This window comes from Trachemys scripta, chromosome 14 (assembly GCF_013100865.1).
Source record: "Trachemys scripta elegans isolate TJP31775 chromosome 14, CAS_Tse_1.0, whole genome shotgun sequence".
Taxonomy (NCBI): Eukaryota; Metazoa; Chordata; order Testudines; family Emydidae; genus Trachemys; species Trachemys scripta.
The window spans coordinates 6,379,013-6,399,338 of record NC_048311.1 but is presented as its reverse complement, the minus strand read 5'-3'; the positions used below and the strand labels follow the sequence as shown (position 1 = coordinate 6,399,338).

General features: G+C 48.7%; 1 protein-coding gene and 1 pseudogene across 1 annotated transcript in view; both read left to right on the top strand.

Annotated features, from left to right (window-relative positions):
• The window catches only part of LOC117887139, a 32,349-nt pseudogene extending 12,565 nt beyond the window's left edge, over positions 1–19,784 (top strand).
• Positions 1–20,326, top strand: part of LOC117887172 (zinc finger protein 501-like) — a 1,015,593-nt gene that overhangs the window by 194,555 nt on the left and 800,712 nt on the right. The gene's annotated exons all lie outside the window — the stretch shown is intronic.

Below are 20,326 nucleotides of genomic sequence, written 5' to 3'. Positions count from 1 at the left end.
CCAGCCTTAAAGATTACCACAGGATGACTCCAACACACTCCTCTCTTAACAAACTGTGTTGTATTCAAGCAAATTGTCTCATCACATGCTTTCAGCAGTCTTACTGACCAAACTCTTTAGGTCAGGACTTCTCCCTCAGAGTCTAACGGCTGCTTTGTCTTCTTAGGTGCAGTGCCAGAGACAGTCAGGGAAAAGGGCGAGGTGTTCTTGGGGTGTTTGCCCCTTTTTATAGTCCTGTCCCCAGTTTTGAGAAGCATTTCCAGCTGGGAGGAAGGCAACAGACAGTCTGTGAATCGAAACTCCATGCTTTTGCTTTGCTAGAATGTAAATTTTTGCCCCACCCTGTTTTTTGCCAAAGAATGGCTACTTAGCAGGTAATGGTCCATCTGCCTTGTTTTCACCTGACTGAGGCATCAGCTTGCTCTTTGTCTCTGAGGAACTGGTTTAGCCACTTCCCAGACTTAGGGTATGTCTACACTTGGAGAGTGTTTCACTGTAAGTTTCACTGGTGATAGGGAACCAGTGAAAGTAAAGCACTGGTTTCTGTACTCACTTAATTCCTCAGGCATCAGAGGCCTTCGCACACTTGCGAGTTACAACGCTGTAAAGCCGCCCCCAGCGCTGTAACTCACTCCCCGTCCACACTGGCAAGGCATTTGCAGCGTTGTATCTCCGTGGTTGCAGCGCTGCATGTACTCCACCTCCCCGAGAGGAATAGCAAGTATTGCGCTGCCGCTGCAGCGCTGTGGCGCCAGTGTGGCCGCCCAATGCACTGTGAATGGCCTCCAGAATTATTCGGCAGTATCCCACAATGCCTGTTCTAGCCACTCTGGTCATCAGTTCAAACTCTACTGCCCTGGCCTCAGGTAACCAACCATGTGACCCACCCTTTACATTCCCCGGGAATTTAAAAAATCCCCTTCCTGTTTGCTCAGCCCGGCATGGCGTGGAGTGCTATAAGCGAATCTTTCCAGGTGACCATGCCTCCACCTGCCAAGCGAGCCCCAGCATGGAGCAATGGCGAGTTGCTGGACCTCATCAGTGTTTGGGGGGAGGAAGCTGTCCAGTCCCAGCTGCGCTCTAGCCGAAGGAATTATGATACCTTTGGGAAGGTATCAAAGGACATGATGGAAAGGGGCCATGACCAGGACGCCCTGCAGTGCAGGATTAAAATGAAGGAGCTGCGGAGTGCCTACCACAAAGCCCACGACGCAAACGGCTGCTTGGGTGCTCCCCCTGCGACCTGCTGATTCTACAAAGAGCCGGATGCGATACTTGGGGTTAACCCCACCTCCACTCCGAGCACCACCATGGACACTTCAGAGCCAGTGTGAGGAGGGAGGAAGAAGAGGAGGAGGAGAAGGAGGAGGAAAACGATAGTGATGGTGGTGGGCCGGATGGAGACACCCCGGAATCCCTGGAACCATGCAGCCAGGAGCTCTTCTCGAGCCAGGAGGAAGGTAGCCAGTCACAGCGGCCGGTACTTGGTGGAGGACAAACAGAAGAGCAGGTTCCTGGTAAGCGTTTTTTTTTTTCGGGAAGGAATTTTTTCGGTGCGGGCTCTTTGGGAGAGGAGGGTTAGGCATGCATGCCTAGATGTGGAATAGTGCATTGATGTGGTTTATCACATCGCGGTAATTGGCCTCGGTAATCTCCTCGAATGTCTCATCCAGAACGTGTGCAATGCGCTTGCGCAGGTTTATCGGGAGAGCCACCATGGTCCTTGTCCCAGCCAGGCTAATGTGTCCGCGCCACTGTGCCGTGAGGGGCGGGGGGACCATTGCTGCACACAGGCAAGCTGCATATGGGCCAGGGCGGAAGCCGCATTGCAGTAGAAGACCCTCCCTTGCTTCCCAGGTCACCCTCAGCAGCGAGATATCATCCAGGACGAATTCCTCTGGAAAATATTGGGACAGTGTTCAGTGTAGGTGCCCTCTGAAGCTGTTGGCTCTCCCCAAGGCACAGAAACCCAGAGGACAGTGCAGCCCCCCTTACTCACCATTTTGAGGCTCCCTTGGGATATGTGTGCTCTGTTTCAGATGGGAAAATTATGCTATTGTATAGACCCTGTGTGTTTTCTACTCCTTAAGTGCGGGGGGAATCATTACTCTGTCTGGTATAAACAATGCTGTCTCTGTTAAATGTTTCATTTTGCCTATACAGCAGCATCAACCTTGAGACCTCAGCCGTCCCTCTTATCGCCTACTCAGAGACTGCAAAGACTCAGGAAGAGACTGCGAAAAAGCGAAGAAGACATGCTGCAAGAAGTGATGTGGCAATCTATTAAAGAGAATGAGAAAGCACAGAACTGGAGGGAGAGAGAAAGCAGGATCCACCAGGAAAACGCAGCGCACCTGTGGCAAAACACGGAACACCGGCAGCAAAGCACGGATCGGTTCATAAGCATCCTGGAGCGCCAAGCAGACGCTATCCAGGAGCTCGTAACCATGCAGAAAGAGGAGCAGTACCGCAAACGCAAACACCGCCCCCCCCTACAGCCCTTGTCCCAAAACTCTTTCTGTTGTGCCCCACTGTCACCTCCAACCCACTTTCCCCAACTTCCGTGTCCTTCATGCCACCCGCTGCCTCCAACACCAGTATCTTCACCACCCAGCCCTGAAAACCACGACCCTTGCCCTCTGCACTCAACCCCCATCACCATGCAGTAGAGCTATCCTGAAGTGCAGCACTCACTGCACAGCACACCAGACAGGACATACGCGAATCTGTGATTGTACCGTTCCCCACTCCACCCCCTTTTTTCTTTTCAATAAATAATTTTTTTTTCTTTTCAATAAATGGATTCTTTGGCTTTGAAAACATTCTTTATTATTGCATAAAGTAAAAGACTCCTTAGCCCAGGAAATAAACAGGCACTGCAAGTCTGCTTGTCTGCTTAGCAGACACTGATTCCTAAAGATTGGAACTACTGCACTTCACTCCCGTGCAGAGCACCAGATATCACTGCTGGTTTTCAGCCTCAAATTGCTCCCTCAAGGCATCCCTAATCCTTGCAACCCCGCGCTGGGCCCCTGTAATAGCTCTGCTCTCTGGCTGTGCAAATTCAGTCTCCAGGTGTTGAACCTCGGAGGTCCATGCCTGAGTGAAGCTTTCACCCTTCCCTTCACAAATATTATGGAGGGCACAGCACGTGGATATAACCGCGGGGATGCTGTTTTCGGCCAAGTCCAGCTTCCCATACAGAGATCACCAGCGGCCCTTTAAACGGCCAAAGGCACACTCCACAGTCATTCGGCACCGGCTCAGCCTGTAGTTGAACCATTCCTTGCTGCTGTCAAGGCTCCCAGTGTAGGGTTTCATGAGCCACGGCATTAACGGATAAGCGGGATCTCCAAGGATCACAATGGGCATTTCAACTTCCCCTACTGTGATCTTCCACTTTGGGAAAAAACTCCCGGCCTGCATCTTCCTGATCAGCCAAGTTTCCAGGCCATGCACCTTTCCAGGCCAGCCTGTGTTAATGTCAATGAAATGCCCACGGTGATCCACAAGCGCCTGGAGAACCATAGAGAAATACCCCTTCCGATTAACGTACTCGGATCCTAGGTGGGGTGGTGTCAGAATAGGAATGTGCGTCCCATCTATCGTCCCTCCACAGTTAGGGAACCCCATTTGTGCAAAGCCATCCACTATTTCCTGCACGTTACCCAGAGTCACAGTTCTTCTGAGTAGGATGCGATTAATGGCCTTGCAAACTTGCATCAACACGATTTCAACGGTCGACTTTCACACTCCAAACTGGTTTGTGACCGACCGGTAGCTGTCTGGAGTTGCCAGCTTCCAGATTGCAATAGCCACCCGCTTCCCCACTGGCAGGGCAGCTCTCAGTCTCATGTCCTTGCACCGCAGGGTGGGGGCAAGCTCCTCACACAGTCCCATGAAAGTGGCTTTTCTCATCCGAAAGTTCTGCAGCCACTGTTCGTCATCCCAGACTTCCATGACGATGTGATCCCACCACTCGGTGCTTGTTTCCCGAGCTCAAAAGCGGCGTTCCATGGTGCTGAGCATGTCCGTGAATGCCACAAGCAATTTTGTGTCGTACGCGTTACGCGGCTCGATAGCATCGTCGGACTCCTCACTCTCACTGTCACTTTGGATCTTAAGAAATAGTTCGACAACCAAACGTGACGTGCTGGCGAGATAAGTCAGCATACACCTCAGCAGTTCGGGCTCCATTTCCCGCACACAGATCGCGCTGCACAGAAACCGTTGAAAGATGGCGCCAAAGGTGAACGGAAACAAAGGGATTTCTGGGATGCGAAGCGGTGCATCACGGGGCGTTGGGACAGGACCCAGAATGCCCCGCACCCACGCCCCCTTCCCACAACCCACAGCGCCAGAATGGGAAAAGGTGCTCTGTGGGATAGCTGCCCATAATGCACTGCTCCCAATAACGCTGCAATTGCCGCAAATGTGGCCATGACAGTGCGCTGGGCAGCTGTCAGTGTGGACAGACTGCAGTGCTTTCCCTACTCAGCTGCATGAAGTCAGGTTTAACTCACAGCGCTGTACATCTGCAAGTGTAGCCAAGGCCAGAGAGTGTTTACACTACCAGAACTTCCATCGCCAATGAGAGCAGTGCTGTAGGGCAGCTATCCCACAGTGCAGCTCTCTCGATAGGTCTTTTGGGAAGGGGCGGATTAGCGGAAGGCATTCTCGGTCCCTGATCAGTGCCCTGTGATGCACTGCTTCATGTCCCAGCCCCATTACTTCCTTGTTTCTTTCGCAGCATTTTTTTAAAAAACCCTGCTGTCTGGCTGCTTTCCCCACCACATCTACAAGCAGGAATGGATCCTGCACTGCTGACCACTACTCTGATAGCTGTCACTTGCACATCGCGCTTGGCAGTGCAGTTCTTCTTAAACTTTCAAAGAGAGCTGCAGTCAGAGATGCCTGATGAGCTGCCTGAAATGGAAATAAGAAACATTTGATTGCTTATGGCATTAACTGAGGAGCTGTACACTGTGGAACGGCGTTTTGGGACTAGGGAAACTATCTCAGAGTGGTGGGATCGTATCGTTATGCATGTCTGGGATGACGACCAGTGGCTTCAAAACTTTTGGATGCGGAGAGCCACCTTCATGGAACTGTGTGCTGAGCTTTCCCCAGACCTGCTTCACAAGGACACCAGACTGAGAGCTGCAATCACTGTCGAGAAGCGTGTAGCAGTCACATTGTGGAAGCTGGTGACTCCAGACAGCTACCGGTTGGTTGCGAACCAGTTTGGAGTGGGGAGATCGACTGTTGGTGCCTTGGTAACTCAAGTGTGCAAGGCCATTAATCGTATCCTACTGCGCAAGACTGTGACTCTTGGTAATGGGCATTACATTTTGGATGGCTTTGCAGAAATGGGCTTCCCTAACTGTGGTGGGGCGATAGATGGTACGCACATCCCTATTGTTGCCCTGGCCCACCTTGGCACCGAGAATATAAATCATGGTTTTGCAGGTGCTAGTGGATCACCGTAGGCGTTTCACTGATATTAATGCGGGATGGTCCAGAAAGGTGCATGTATCTTTAAAAACACTGGGCTGTACAGAAAGCTGCAAGCGGAGATTTTCTTTCCAGACCAGCAGATCACCATCGGGGAAGTGGAAATGCCCATTGAGACCCAGCTTACTCATTGATGCCATGGCTCATGAAGCCATACACTGGAAACCTAGCTGTGAGTAAGGAACATTTCAACAAGAGGCTGAGTAGGTGCAGAATGGCTGTCGAATGTGCATTTGGCCATTCGAAAGCGCGTTGGAGATGTTTGTAGAGTAGACTGTAAATGAGTGAGGAAAATATTCTAATGGTTATTGCAGTACGCTGTATTTTACATAACATTTGTGAGAGGAAGGGCAAAAGGTTTACTCATACATGGAGCGTGGAGGCCGAGTTTCTGCAGCCAGATACCAGGGCCATTAGAGGGGCACAACATGTGGCAGTTAGGATCCAGGATGCCTTGAGGGAAAAGTTTGCAAATGAAAATCATTAAACTTTGCTGCTGTGCTTGGGAAAGGAAGTGTTAACAGCATGTGCTGTGCTACATGGCGGTTCTGTATGTAATTTCAGTGAAGACGAAGTGCCAGTTGTCTTGTAGCTGTGATGACATGTACAGAAATGTGAACACACAAATAAAGCTTGCTTCTTTTTGAAAAATTTCTGCTTTTATTTTAAAAACGCCACATGCACATATATCTATCCTGAGTGATGGTGGGGAACGGGGCGTGGGTGGGGGGCCCGTATACCTTTTTGAAAAATTGTGCTTTTATTTTAAAAACAGAGAAAACACCTGTATACCTCACAGCTGTATATAACTCCAGCTGTCGTTTGACAAGCTGTCTGGGGGTCTGGATTGTTGAGGAATGGAAAAATTTGCAGTGAGCCTATAAGAATGTGCAGTGGGAGTTTGGGGAGTGCATGGGAAAGAATTCTGCATTTGCTGCAATGGGGAAAGGGGGGGGCAGGCACGAATCAGGTCACTCTGCAGTCTAATGAGAGAATGCAACATACAGTATCTGTCTGATGCTCCAGAACATTGAATAGCCTCTCCATGGCTTCCCTACGAAAGCATTATTCTCTTTTCGGTCTCGGTTCTCTCCCTCTTTCCACTTTGTCATGGTTTCTCTCCATTTATTTTTATCATGGGTCTCTGCTTGGGAGTGCTGAATCACCTCACGAAATTTGTCTGCCCTAGTGCATCTTGGCTGCTTTCTTATACGTCGCAGACGATCTGCTACAGTGTGGGGTAGGTCTTCCACCGTCTTTTCTGGGGAGACAAAAGCAACACAGTGCTGTGAAACATACATACTGTGTACTTTGCAATACACCACTGGTAAAAAATCACTGTCTTGGTGACAAAAGTCAAGCATCCATGGTGCACAAGAACCCAGCAATGGTGAGGGAATGCAGGGTTAGAGGGTTTATTGCATACACCCATTCTGGAAAGGGCTAGCATGAAGGGAGGGCACCCAGCACACAAACACAGCCACCTTAGTACTTTTCTGTGCCCTCAACCTGCTTTATGCATAGTTAAAGCAAAGCAACTTACCAGAGCTCTGGTCTCCTGCCTCTGCCTCAACCTCAGCAGACAGTGGCCGCTCACATTGGCTAGACACCTCCAGAGCAGAGAAGGGGTCCTGAGTGCATGCAGCAATGGGCTCCACAGCTTCCTCAGCCCCCTCCTCTTCATCTATGACCTCCTCCTCCTGGCTAGGGACACTTTCCACTGACTCCAGACATGAAGTATCCACTGGGCTCTTTGCAATGGAGGTGGGGTCACCACTTAGGATTGCATCCAACTCACTGTAAAAACGGCAGCTTTGGGTTCAGCACCAGACTGATGGTTTGCCTCCCTCACCTTGGGGTATATGTTCCTCAGTGCCTTCACCTTCGCTGTGCACTGCAGTGTGTCCCTGTTATGCCCCTTCTCTGGCAAGCTGCGTGCAATTTGCTTGTAGGTATTGAAATTCCTATAGCTGGAACACAGCTGGCACTGCACAGCCTCCTCTCCCCAAACACTGATCAGGTCCAGTAGCTGGGCATTGCTCCAAGCAGGGGATCGTTTGCTACATGGAGCAACCGTGGTCACCTGGGCAGATGAGCACTCACAACTGGAAAGGGAGTTTCAAACTTCCCAGGGCTTACAGGGGAAAGGGTGGACATCCCTTTACCTGGCGTCAGAGCAGTGGAGATGCTAGCCAGAGTGGTCACTTTTGGAACAGTGGGATATCCTCTGGAGGCCAAAAGGTGTTTACACAGGTAGAACGTGTCTTCACTTTCACAACAGCGCAAAAAGAACAGTGGAAAGAACTGTATGCTTCTCGTGAAGGTGGTTTTCTTTTTGTGGTGAAACTTCTGAGTTTCACCGCAAAAAATCATTAACAAGTGTAGACGCTCCTATGGTTTTAGCACAATAAAGGAACTTTTTGCGCTTTAAATGGCAAGTGTAGACATAGCTTTACCTGGAAAACATATTTTTAGTTATGACTGCAGCTTATGTTTATAACTTCACATACAATGCTGCTACGTGCATTTTGCCATGATATTATTGATCAGGAAATTATGTGTTTTTAAATGATACCTCACAAGGTATGTCTTGTGTCATTAGTTGTTGGCTGCACATGTGTTTTCTCTATGTGCTGCACCAGCTCTGCGCAGATAGCTGACACAGGAGACCTCGTTCGAACTGCCCAAGAAGACCACATACTCAATCAGTGGAAGGTACTCGGCCAGATTTATTGCCGACAAAGCATGGTACTACTGCCCTATCTTAGTGGTTACAGGTACACCAATATGTGTATGCCTGTGACAATGGACCAGCTCAGTGAGTGGTGGGACTTTCTGCCCCACCCCCACAGCCAAAGACACCCCTTGTGTGACTCCTCTTTTATACACTGAGACAAACAAGTTACGTATTGCCCCTCCGATGTGGTTAGTTACCATCCTTTACCTTGCATCTGTAGGTTCAATCAAAATATCTCTATCCATCACCTTGTGATCGTGACCTTATCCTCAAGAGGGGTCATTGTGTCTCTGTATCATCTTCTGGGAGTGTGTTTACACAATAACTTTGTATCAGGGTGTTCTGATACGATCTTTCTGGAAGATGTTTACATGAATGCTTTGAATCGTAGAATTGTAGGACTGGACCTTGAGAGGTCATCTAGTCCAGACCCCTGTACTCATGACACGACTAAGTATTAACCAGACCATCACTGACAGGTGTCTGTCTAACCTGCTCTTAAAAATCTCCAACTCCTTAATGCCTAGGAGTGCATGTGTTTTTTTTTTAACACAAGCCCTATTCTTGCCAAGTTCATGTATTGGACAGTGAACCTGCAAATAGGCATGTTTTGTCACAGGGTCTGATTTTTTGCTCATAGCCAGACTCTTGCTTTCTTTCCTTTTACAGCAGCAGGGCCTGACTTTACTTCAGGCCTTATGCCTCATACCAGGCCCTTTATACCAGGCCTCATGTCTCAGGCTCTCTTTCTACTATACCTTGTACAAAAATTATTACTTTAGTGTGTAGACTGTGAATATAGCTTCTGTGACAGAATACACACCTATGGACACCTTCAGAGACCCAGTGCTTCCCAGGGCAAAAAACCTCCAAGACCTTCCTGGGGAGGTTGGTCAGAGTCCCCCAATGGCAGGCTGACGGTGTTGAGCTGGTACTAGAGTACGGAGAAGACCAGCTGGTTGCTGACCAGTGCCCTCCACTGAAGGGAAAGGCACCAGAGAAGCCCTGTTATTGACTGCCCCAATTCACCGCACTCACTGGCAGGAAACGGAAGCAGCGGCCCTGCCTGCTCCGCGCTGCTCTGCCGGCTCCCGGAGGGATCGAAAGCCAGAAAGAGGCAGGGCTTGGGGGAAGGGGTAGAATGGGGGTGGGGCAGGTGAGGAGCAGGGGTGGGGGTTTGGGGGAAGTGGTGGAGTGGGAGAAGGGCCTTGGACGGAGGGCAGGGAGTTGTCTCAGGCCCCACATCCCCTTAAGGATGGCCCTAAACCAATCAGACACCAAAGTCAGTCCAATTTTCCAATGGGGAAAGATCAGTGGCAGACAGCTAGTAGAGCAGACTTGTGACTCATTGGCTGGTACAGATCATGGGGAAGAGGGAGCCAAACTACCACCCATCCCTGACCAACAGACCAGAACTCTTGACCAGGTTGAACTCTGGGTCAGAGGAGTCCACTGCGTAGTTGGTTTGGCAATCCTCCACCTGCACCAGGGCTTTCTGATGAGAGCCTCATCATCATACACTGACAGCATCATGGCAGAGTCACTGAGCACAGCCATGTCAATCACTTGTACAAAAGACAAAGGAAAGGCTTGACAATGACAGCATACAAGTGGCCAGACAAAGGGCAGCGCTGATGCTCTCCCTGACTGAGAGTGATAGGTTCAGTCAAGGCCCAGCTGAGCTTCACTGTAAACTCTGCAGAGCCGTACTGTACCTGGAGGGAGCCTAAAAAAGGGGCTGAAGCCAAATTCCTGCAGTTTTTCTCCGAGATACCCGTGATCGACTCTTTTAAATGGCTTTTCCTAGCCAAGGGAGAGGAAGGCAAGAGACCAATCATTTATACAAGCTAGATGGAGAAATTCCTGTGCCTGAGAGAAGTCATCGAGGATAGTCCTTCCTGGGATAGAGGAGGTGTGGTCAGGCTGGATCACATCTGCCAGCACAGACTTCAGTCACAGTGAGTTGTCTTTTGCTATGACTTTATAGTCCATGCCAAGTAATGATACTGAGCACCAATTCCTCAGGGCTTCTCCACCAGTAGGCACACAGCCCTCCTGCATGACAGGACGAGCACCATGCTGCCCAGGGGCTCTGCCCAGATGATGGCAAAGTGCAAGCCAAGGCCATCCCAGAATATGCGGTAGAACTGCATGGTCAGCCATCGATGCCTGCAGTTTTTGTTAATGGGCATGAAACAGAGGCCTTCTGAGAGCTTGGCCAGAGTGAGAGGAAACCAGCCGGTCTCGGTCACCCATGCTGACCATCAGGAGTTTATTCCACAGGGCCACTCAGATGTCAGCATCGGTCGATCCGGGCGGAAAAGGTTCATGTAGAAAGCTCTTGCCCTTTATCACATCTGCTCCATATCCACAGGAGGGGTGCTAGTAGACAGGTGATGTGGTTTTGTGCCTCATCTCCTCTTCTCTAGAGCACAGAAAAAGCAGGAGCCAAAGTACATCTCCTAAAGGGGTTCGATACATGACTAAACAAAAGCAAGTTGGGCCCAGTGTTCATCAAGGACCCAAAGCTCATCCCATTTTTCTCAACACTCTCTGCGGAGGGACAGTTTCTCAGGGTTGATAGTCATGCATCTCTCCACCTCCATGACTTTCTGTTTGAACTACTCCATCTCTGCTTCCATCACTGCTCCATCCCTCCTCTGGCTGCTTGTCAATGGACCAAGTCATAGGCAGTCAGTCCTTGTGGTCAGAGCGAGAGTCAGGCCTAGTGGTTGGAGTCTGAATGCCAGTGCCAAAGGTCGAGATGGTTGGAGTGAGGAGTCAGAGCCGAGGGTTGGAACTGGATTACCAGGAGTCAGGGAAGGCAGGACCAGGGCTGGTTCTGGACAGAAGAGGAACAAGACTGGGTGCAGGGTAGGAGCTGGACTGGAGCTGTGGAAGAGCCAAGCAGGAGCAGGGCTTGGAGAGATGAGCACAATGAGGGAGACAGTCCATGGCCATGTGCATTGAACAGCTAGTGAGCTACTACTCTCCTGGGCTTAAGAATAGACCTTCTAGCTTCCTCAGCCAATCAGGCAGGGCAGGTCATCAGGCAGCCTAGCTGACTTGTTAGGGTGGCTAGAGTATTGAGCAGGTGCAGCTGCAGGGTCCTACTCCTGATACTGATACCGGGGTGTAGTCTCAGCGGAGCAGCCTGACAACTTCCCCACTTCTCACCATCCCTGTGTCAAGTGAAAGGTGTGCCTCTACCCTTGCCTGGCCAGCCAAACTTCCCAGAAGGACTCCATAAAGCCAACATCCTCTTACAAGCTATTATTACAATGCCACTAAGCTGGTCACAGCTGCTCAGCTATAAGGGGGGCCTTCAGAAGGACTCAGTGATGGCCCGAGAAGGGGTCTGGCTGAATGTGTGAAGAATGGGCCCACAAGATATGAAAACATGAAAAGTAGATTATGTCCAGCCCAGAGGGACGTGACTGAACCACCTCACCCCAGAAAAAGGTGAAGGAGGTGGCATCGTCTGAGTGTTAGTCACACCAAATGTCAACCAGGGAGAGATGTTCAATATCCACCTGAGAACATTGGCAGCATCTCTGCTTCTCAATGTGGTTCTTTGCTTTAAGGGTGGTGTTAAAATTCCCACCCACGACCAAGCACTCATGTGAGTCCAACATACTGAGGATGGCAGTTGCACACTGATAAAAGCACGCCTCCTCCGGGCCCAGTATCAGCTCCTAAACATTGACAGGTTTAAAAGTGGCTCCTCCACATGGATTAGAGGGGCAGCAAGGAGCCTGGCACAATCTTGGCAATCCCCAACAGGTATTTCTCCAGGTCCAGGGAAAACAGGGTAATCACCCCCATGGCCGGCACTTCCACTAGGCGACCCTAAGCGGTCGCCTAGGGCGGCAGGATTTGGGGGGGTGGCATTTTACCGTCCTTGGCGGCAATTCGGTGGTGGGGGTCCTTCCGCTCCGCGTCTTCGGGGCACTTTGGCGGTGGGTCCTTCACTCGCTCTGGGACCCACTGATGAAGCACTCTGAAGACGTGGAGCGGAAGGACCCCCGCTGCTGAATACTCTGAGGAAAAACCCTGGCGCCGCTCCTGATCACCCCACCTGATGATGCCATGAGGTGGCTAGAATACATCCTGTTCCTCCTTTACAGCTGACAGCTGGCTTCAGCAGCTGGATGTGTGTGTGTCCTTCAGGAAAATTACAGAGTACCGCCCTGCTTCAAGGTAGGAGAGGACCTAGCACCTGCAGATACTCACCCTACAACCGTGGATGTTCAGTGAGGCAAAGATGGTATCCTCAGTGCAGGAGGGGGTTGAAGATCCTCACAGACAGAGGTGTCCCATGCACCAGCAGCACCACACAGCAACCCATGCTCCACAGGTGCTGTTTAGAATGCTGCTCCTTTTCCCTCCCATAACAAGGCCCTCTCAGAGTAGAGGATAAGATGGAAATGTCTCCTCAGACCGAGAGCAAGCTGCCCCCTCTCCCAGTGCCACACATAGGCTCCAGGAACCAGCAAAATTTGGCCCATGAGAAAGTGGGTCCCGAGAAGTCCATGGACTTAATGGAGCCTGGAGACTCCTGGTCTGTCTCAGTCAGGCACCCAGTGTCATTCCCACTCTGACTACCAGGGAGGGACAAATCCTCTCCAAACTCCACATCAACCTCCATCAAGCCCCAATGCACCACCTTCTAAACCACATGGTCCATGTGCCTTGATGCAGGAGGAAGGGGATCTAGAGGGAGGGGGAAGGGAAGGTCCAATGAATGCCACCAAAGCCTGCACATATAATGACACGTGGAGCAAGGCAGCCGTCACAGGAGGTAATGATCCCCTTGCCTCCTGGTTAGGCCTGGAAGGAGCAGATGCCATGGGTAGAATTAGCAGAGGCAGTTGGCTTTGATGTAGTAGATGTTGAATTAATTGCAGGCACTTAAGCATATGCCCTGGAGACCTGGGAGTGGGCCCTGCTGGTGGGCAGAGGCCTTACAGAAGGAGAGGAAAATTCACCCAGCAGCCTTCTTCTTGGCAGGGGGCTTGCATTTGCCCTGCAAAGAGGAGGAGCCATTACCATCCAGGGATAACTAGTGGTCACACCTATTGAAGGGACTATTCAGAGACGTGACAAAAATGGTGGCCAGGAAACCCTCTGTCCCTTCCCTTGCCTCACCAATCTCCCTCCACCAGTTGCAGCCTCTGGGAGAGAAGGCTCGTCAAGCAGGGATTGGGCACCTGCATTTGTGGTGACTGAAAAGAAGGGGAGGGATGGTGGTAGGGCAACATGGTAGTCCCTCTCCCTTCTGGGAGGGAAAATCAAGCCCAACTGGAGAAAAACAAACAGAAGCCAAGGGAATTAATCAGGAATCTTCCCCTCCTGGGGGCTCTTAAGTGAAAGGGAAAGACAGGAACTAAGTAAACAAAAATTCAGACAACTTCCTCTGCCTTCTTCTGGTTTACAATGCATCTGAGCCAAAGAATTAGGCTAGCCATGCCCCCCAAGAGTGCAAGGGACAAACATCAAACAAAGCAAACAAGGGAAAGGAGCAGCAAAGAGGAAGTTTGGGAAACAGCATAAAGAGGCTTCTGCTACTGTCAGAATAGAACCAAGGCAGCCGAGAGGAAGCTCAGCTGCAATCACAGCCACACACCCTCAGAGGAGCAGCAGACCCAAATGCCACCATTGCCAGCCGCAGGAGCAGCAGCTATTGTGGGCAGCTGGAAAGCCCACCCAGGCACAGGCAGTAAGGGGTCACGGTCAGGAACGTAGGCAGGGTCTGAAGCAGCCAACCAAGGATTCACCTAGTTGCTCAGACAACTTCCTCTGCCTCCTTCTGATTTACATAGTGCATACGAGCCAAAGAATTGGGCTAGCCATGCCCCCCAGTCAGGAGCCTTTTGGACAGAGCCGTTGGGGAGCTAGCGCTCTGCTAAGTCCTTTCCCTTCAAGCCCTAAGTGATCTGCCATGGGGCAGGTGCAGTCTCAATACTGCCTGTGGGCCTCGGTTTCAGACCTACAAGCCCTCACAAGAGCTCATATTTTAAGTAATGTGTTTCTGTTGTGGCCTGAGATGGGGAAATGTAATGGGCCATGATGGAGAATAAGCTGGGCTATTCCCGAGGCAGAGGTGATGCACCTTTACTTCAGATGAGTGTGTCATGGGATTTTGTACGATCTATAGTCCAGTCTCTGTAAGATGGAGAAGAAGCCTCTCTGGGTGGGTGACTGAGATCCTGAGTCTGGAAGTAGTAAGAGCACTGACTTTAATGAATAAGATCAACACTTGATAAATTGTTTCCTAAGCAGGATTTCCAATTTCCAAACCTAATGTGAACTCCTGGGTAGAGCGAGAGGAGGAGCTGCGGATCCCAGATCTCCAGGGTTCTGAGGAAGGGGAGATCATCAGCGACACCCACACAGGTGAGGAATCAGCAAAACTGACTCAGAAACCAATTACTGTATCCTCATAGCAGATGTCACTTGTGCATTTTCATCAAGTCTATCTGACCCTTCAGCCTGTCTTCAGCTCCAGTCAGAGGATGTGGAAAGAGGGTGGTTTCTTTCCTCTGGGGAAGGGTTTTGAGGAAGGATGAATTCAGCTCATGTTATTTCAACCTCCCCAGCAGTTATTTGGGTGTCTTGCCCCCCTTTTCCTGTTCCCCTTTCAGAGTTTTCCTTTCAGCTCAGCACAGAGAATGACTCCTGTCTGGATTATATCTCTATCTCACAGGGGAGAGGACAGTGAGTGAGAACAATGAGGAGAGTCTTCAACAGGAAGGTCCTGAGCAAGTGGCACCGTGTGGGATGTTATTGGGAAGATCTGAAGGGCCTGTTTCCCAGAGTCCTGAGCAGGGAGAAACCTGTGAGAGTCAGTGCAGGCCAGAAAGGCAGCAGGGAAACCATCCAGGTGAGCGCTGTGGTAAATCTACTCACAGGAGCAGAAGGGTGAAAAGAAACAAAGAAACCGATCAACAGAAAATCCCCCATCAAGAGGGACTCTACACTTGCAATGACTGTGGGAAAAGCTTCCAGTGGAGACAGGCCCTTATTTTACATCAGAGAATGCACACAGGTGAGAAACCCTTCAATTGCTCTGACTGCGGGAAAATCTTTAGTTGGCGCTCAAGTCTTATTGAACATCAGAGAATCCACACCGGAGAGAAGCCCTTCAACTGCTCTTACTGCGGGAAAAGCTTCAGTCGGTACTCCTACCTTATTAAACATCAGATACTACATACAAGAGAGACACCCTATAACTGCCCTGACTGTGGGAAAAGCTTCAGTCAGAGCTCAGACCTTGTTAGGCATAGAAGAACCCACACAGGCTAAAAGCCCTTTAACTGCTCTGACTGCGGGAAAAGCTTCAGTCAGAGTGCAAGTCTTACTGAACATCAGAGAATTCACACAGGACAGAAACACTTCAACTGCTCTGACTGTGGGAAAAAGTTCAGTCGGAGCTCAAACCTTATTGAACATCAGAGAACCCACACAGGAGAGAAGCCCTTTAACTGTCTTGACTGTGCGTAAAGCTTCAGTCAGCGCTCAAATCTTGACAGGCATCATACAATCCACACAGGAGAGAAACTCTTCAACTGCTCTGACTGCAGGAAAAGCTTCAGGGAATGCTCATACCTTATTGCACATCAGAGTATTCACACAGGACAGAAACCTTATAACTGCTCTGACTGCGGGAAAAGCTTCAATTGGAACTCATATCATACAAGAAAGACACCCTATAACAGCCCTGACATCAGGAAAAGCTTCAGTCAGAGCTCAGACCTTGTGAGACATAGGAGAATCCTCACAGGAGAGAAACCCTTCAACTGCTCTGATTGTGGGAAAAGCTTCCATCAGAACTCAAACCTAATTGAAAACCAGAGAATCCACACAGGAGAGAACCCCCATGACTGCCATGGCTGTGGGAAAAGGTTCAGTCGGAGCTCAAGCCTCATTGAACATCAGAGAACTCACACAGGAGAGAAGCCCTTTAACTGTCATGACTGTGGGAAAAGCTTCAGTCGGCTCTCAAATCTTAACAGGCATTGTACAATCCACACAAGGGAGAAACCCTTCAATTGCTCTGACTGAGAGAAAAGCTTCAGTGAATGCCCACACCTTATTGCACCTTAGAGAATTCACACAGCGCAGAAACCCTATAACTGCTCTAACTGCGGGAAAAGCTTCAGTCAGAGCTCAAGCCTTACTGAACAGCAGAGAACCCACACAGGAGAGAAATCCTACAGACGCAGTGCAAGAAAAAAAAGCTCTGTCAGGTATCACACGTTCTATCACATCAGAGAACCCAAAGGTGAGAGAGACCCTATGAATTCCCAAGTGCAGGAAAAGCCTCAGCTGGAGGTCAATCTTTGTTGCCCACCAGAGAATCCACACAGAAAGAACTCTTTAAATGCCCTGAATTTGGGAAATATTCTGTGAGAGCTCAGCCCTTAATAAACCTCTGAGAACCTACAGGGAAGAGTGCCCTGACTGCGGGAAAGCCTTCTAGCACAACTCATCTCTTGTTAGATGTAAGAGAATCCACCCAGGACACACATTGTAAAAGGGTGCTGGCTAGGGATGGGCCAATTGAATAACATCTTTGTTTATTCCCACATATATGAGAGGATCTGGCATGACTGTAGTGAGGACATGCAACATTATCAAAGCAGAAATGTCCTTCCTAGAACAGAACCATGCAGAGCAAGAGGCTGAGATAAGATTCCCACATTATGATGGGACTTGATTATGACTTTTTGGGAAATCTGAATGTTTTATGTTCAGCTACTTCATTTAAGTTTGATGTTATACACCTAAACCCATCTTTTTCTTGTCTGCTGTGACTTCTCATTCATCCTTGATAGAGTTTTTAGGCTGGAATCCACCAAAGAACTTAGGCATTGTGACACTCAGTGTTGCAAATTTCTAACTTTTGTGTACCTAGAATATCAGAGAAACAGCAGTGCGATCCACAAAGTCTGAGTTATGTGACCAAGTCCCTTATAAAAGGTTGCCTTAGAATGGGATCCCCAAATCCCCTCAGATTATGTGGGGAGCCATGTAAACTAGCTAGTGTGGCATGCTGATGAGTGGTATGTCCTAAGCCCCGCCCCTTTTATGGAAATACATACATATCTCTACTTCCAATTCATGAGCCGTGGAAGCGATCCTCTGACAATAGGGCCCAGTCCAGTAGACGTTTTCAGAGGCCGCCTAACTCCACAGTGGGCGAATCTCCCTCAGAACCTTTTGGCCAGTGGTTAGGGTATTCACTAAGGATGTGGGAGACCAGGTCAAGTCCCCTCTCCACATAATAAAGCCAAAGTTTTAGAACATGGATCTCCCACCTCTCAGGTGAGTGCCCTAGCCTAGCCTAGATATTCTGATGTGGGTTTCTCAATCGGTCCTAGTGAAGTGGTTCCACTGTGTATAAATACCAAGAGTCGTTAAGCCAGACAGAGAGTGAAAATGACCCTATAGTCCTGTGCTTAGAGCACCCACCCACCCCTTGCTCCAATGATTCTAAGTTTCCCTCAAGATAAAATCCTAAATCCTGCCATGAAGAAGATTACAGAAATTCCAGCTACTGAAAAGTTCACAAAAGTTTAGGAAATCAATTGTTATTGCTAAAATTCCATAGGGAATTTCTGTGCTTCATGGAAGTTGGTCTTGGCGAGCATAATTATTGCTTTCCTAGAACATTAACCCATTGGAGTTCAGTTCTGTTCCCTAAAACCCAACTCTTGGGGGCTGGTAGGTGTTGTTAACTGAAAAGTACCCAGGTCATATAACACCAACAAGTTCCATCCAACTATGAAAAAGATCCTAATTTCATATGGTACAAAAGAAAATAATTATGCTAGAAATAGTAAAAGTAGTACAGCCTTAAAACTGCTTCAGACTGGGGAAAATTCTTCTAAAAACAAAACTGGAATGGATTATAGGATTTGAATGTAACACCACTGTAACAAAACTGTTTTGGTGCTGATTTAAACTGCATGCTTTCACATGTAACTACCAGAGTTATTGTTCACATGGCGCATGTGTAGTGCTGATCTCATTTTACTTGGCTTACTAAATTACCTGGCTTATTGCTTAGAAGAGCTTCCTAGCTTCACATTACTGGTTTGATGAGAACATAACTAAGTACTTATGGTATGAATGAAAACATCCAAACTAAATGATATGTTGTAAAACAATTGAATTTCACAATCTAATTAATTTAACTGCTCACATACAGTTTAATTTTGTAATTTACCTATTTAATGCTCGGTAAATATAGCTATATTTAGAACAATCTTTAAACCTAAGATTGATCTTTATGAGTTTTATATTAAAAACTGTGTGCCACATCCTGGCTCTGGTAAAGGCTTCTTCATTCATTCACTCTCCATTCTCAGAGTGTAAAATAGCTTCAGCACCATCTTAACTGTCAATTTGGAGTCCTCCTAACATACAGGAATCTCTGGGTGGCATACAGCCCTCATTGTCTGCTCTCCTCCACCTACTCTAGACAACATTGATTAGGGGGACTGGTTAAGGAAGAGGAGGCAGGGCTAAAGTACTGTTGTGCTTCAGTGAGCACTGGCTATCAGAATAGCCCCTTGAGGAACAACACTGCTCACACAATTTAGAGAAGACCTGCGGCTGCTCCTAATTGATCCTCAGGACTAGTCTGGTTAGAATGGTAGCCCTCCTCACCTCCAAACATTGGTTGCAGCAGGTACCAAACAGACATTACTTAGGAGATGGACCTGCATTCCATTTTAGTTAACATTGCAAGGGACTCATGCTCCCCTGGATGACAAGCCATTAACATTGATGGGAATTACATACAAGGACCAAAAGATGAACTGGTGTCTTAAAAAACGGAATGGAGCTCTCCCTATCAATCCCCTTTTCTCCCTCAACAGCAAACTCCTTTCAAGCTACTATTCCTGCAGCTATCACCCCAGAAAGGGTAATTGCCCCCTTTCTAGAGACCTGTAAGGCAAGTGCGTCCAGCCATAAGGGGGAAGAATGCTCAGAGAGGGATGGTGCCTCCTACTCAAGACTATGGCTGAATGCCAAAATCTAGTCCTTCCTCAGGAAAGTTTCTAGTAATATGTATATAAAAGTGAATTTCATGCCGGTTATTAGCAGGTTATGAATATTTATTTATTTCTACAAAGTGGAACAATGCCACAACGTCTTGACATTTCTGAATCTAAACTCAGAATTTCTGTTCCATTAAAATTTCAGTTTGTCCCTTTTCATGATGAAAACAAGTGTTAAAGTGTTGGAATTTCCCCCCAGGATAGAAAGTTCAAATGTGCTCATTTCCAGTGAATACATTATATTTTCAAGCATTTATCTGTGAAAAAAATAATTAGCAATTTTAAATATTGTAAAAGATTTGGTGAAACTCAAAGCTGTGAAAGATACTAGTATGGCATAGAGCAGTGTGGTGACAAAACCAGCTGGAATGCTTGTTGATGAAACCTAGGTTGCCCATACGGACTTGGTTTACTAATCAAATTGCCACAACGTGTCTACATGGACTATAAGGTGGATAGAAAACTGGCTAGATCGTCGGGCTCAACAGGTAGTGATCAATGTCTCCATGTCTAGTTGGCAGCCGGTATCAAGCGGAGTGCCCCAAGGGTTGGTCCTGGGGCCAGTTTTGTTCAGTATCTTCATTAATGATCTTGAGGATGGCGTCGACTGCACGCTCAGCAAGTTTGCAGATGACACTAAACTGGGAGGACTGGTAGATACGCTGCAGGGTAGGGATAGGATACAGAGGGACCTAGACAAATTAGAGGATTGGGCCAAAAGAAATCTGATGAGGTTCAACAAGGACAAGTGCAGAGTCCTGCACTTAGGACGGAAGAATCCCATGCACCCCTACAGACAAGGGACCGAATCACTAGGCAGCAGTTCTGCAGAAAAGGACCTAGGGGTTACAGTGAACGAGAAGCTGGATATTAGTCAACAGTGTGCTCTTGCTGCCAAGAAGGCTAACGGCATTTTGGGCTGTATAAGTAGGGGCATTGCCAGCAGATCGAGGGACATGATTGTTCCCCTCTATTCGACATTGGTGAGGCCTCATCTGGAGTACTG